This window comes from Cnephaeus nilssonii (assembly GCF_951640355.1).
Source record: "Cnephaeus nilssonii genome assembly, chromosome: X".
NCBI classification, from domain to species: domain Eukaryota; kingdom Metazoa; phylum Chordata; class Mammalia; order Chiroptera; family Vespertilionidae; genus Cnephaeus; species Cnephaeus nilssonii.
This window is the reverse complement of record NC_137071.1, coordinates 99,355,408-99,357,306: the sequence shown is the minus strand read 5'-3', so window position 1 is coordinate 99,357,306 and position 1,899 is coordinate 99,355,408. Positions and strand designations below refer to the sequence as shown.

The following is a 1,899-nucleotide window of genomic DNA, read 5'->3' as shown; positions in this document are numbered from 1 at the left end:
GGATAGAACATATTCTGGACCATGAAATAAGTCTCAATACATTTAGAAGGGTTCAAGTAATATGAAGACTGTTTTCTGACTACATATATTTAAATTTAAAATTCAATGATGGAAAGATCTCCTGAAAATGCCTAAATATTGAGACACTAAATAATATATTTTAAGTAAACCATGGGTTAAAGAAAACTAGAGCTTTCTGTCTGGCTGCAGCCAGAAAGTAAACCAAGATGGATGCTTACAAGTACATCCAGGAGCTATGGAGGAAGAAGCAGTCCAATCTTATGCGCTTCCTTCTCAGGGTGCGCTACTGGAAGTACTGCCATCTCTCTGCGCTCCACAGCCCCTCCCCACCACCACCACCCGACAAAGCATGCAGGCTGGGATACAAAGCCAAGCAAGGTTATGTCATATCTCTGATTGGTATGCGCCATGGTGACCCCAAACGCCCTGTTCCTAAGGGTGCGACCTACCACAAGCCTGTCAATCATGGTGTTAACCAGCTAAAGTTTGCCAGAAGTCTTCAGTCTGTTGCTGAGGAGTGAGCTGGATGCCACTGTGGGGCTCTAAGAGTCCTGAATTCTTACTGGGTAAGGGAAGATTCCACCTACAAATTCTCTAAGGTTATCTTTATTGATCCATTCCATAAGGCTATCAGAAGAAATCCTGACAAACAAATGGATCATCAAATCAGTCCACAATCACAAGGAGATGCGAGGGCTGACATCTGCAAGCTGCAAGAGCCGTGGCCTTGGGAAGAGCCACAAATTCCACCACATTATTGGTGGTTCTCGCCATGCAGCTTGCAGAAGTTGCCGTACTCTCCAGCTCCACTGTTACCGCTAATGTATGTAATGTTTGTAAAATTCTTACCTAATAAACAATTTAGGACAGTCAGAGAGAGAGAGAGAGAGAGAGAGAGAGAGAGAGAGAGAGAGAAACTCCCAAGTGCCCAACCGGTGTGGCTCAGTGGTTGAGCATCTATCCATGCACCATGAGGTTGCCAGTTCAATTCCCTGTCAGGGCACATGCTTGGGGTGTGGGCTGGATCCCTCATGGGGGATGTGTAGGAGGCAGCCTATCAATGTTGATGTTTCTTTCTCATAAATGTTTGTATCTCTCTCTCCCTCTCCCTTCTTATCTCTCTAAAATCAATAAAAAACATATTTTAGAAAAAGAAAACTTGAAGGTGAAATTAGAAAGTACTTTGAACTAAATGCAAATGACAACACAGCATATCAAAATTTGCGGGAAGCTGCTAAAGAAGTAGTTATGGGAGAAGGGCAAATTATTACTAGACTCCTATACAATATAGTCCTCTGTTATCTGCATTTCACTTTCTATGTTTTCAGTTACCCTCTGTCAACCACGGTCTGAAAATATTAAATGGAAAATTACAGAAATAAACAATTCATAAGTGTTAACTTGTGGGCTGTTCTGAGTAATGTGATGATACCTTGCACCTGTCCACCCTATCCCACCCGAGATGTGAATCATCCCTTTGTCCAGCATTTCAGCATCTCCACATTGTATATACTCCTTGCCCTTTAGTAGCCATCTCAGTTATCATATCTACTATGAAGGTATCACAGTGCTTGTGTTCAAGTAACCTTTATTTTACTTGATAATGGCCCCAAAGCACAAGAGTAGTGATGCTGGCAATTCAAATATGCCAAAGAGAATCCATAAAGTGCTTCCTTTAAGTGAAAAAGTGAAAGTTCTAGACTTAGTAAGGAAATAAAATAAATTATAAGTTGAGGTTTCTAAGATCTACAGTAAAAACAAATCTTCTACCCATGAAATTGTGAAGACAAAAAAGAAATTTGTGCTAGTGTTGCTGTCACACCTCAAACGGCAAAAGTTACCACCAGGGTGTATAATAAGTGCTTAGTTAAGATGGAA

General features: G+C 41.1%; 1 pseudogene across 1 annotated transcript; it reads left to right on the top strand.

Moving 5' to 3' along the window:
* Positions 1-227: 227 nt before the first annotated feature.
* On the top strand, positions 228-843 carry LOC307095224 (large ribosomal subunit protein eL15-like; annotated as a pseudogene). Its single transcript has one exon. The product of its transcript is annotated as a large ribosomal subunit protein eL15-like (transcript).
* The last annotated feature ends 1,056 nt before the right edge of the window (positions 844-1,899 follow it).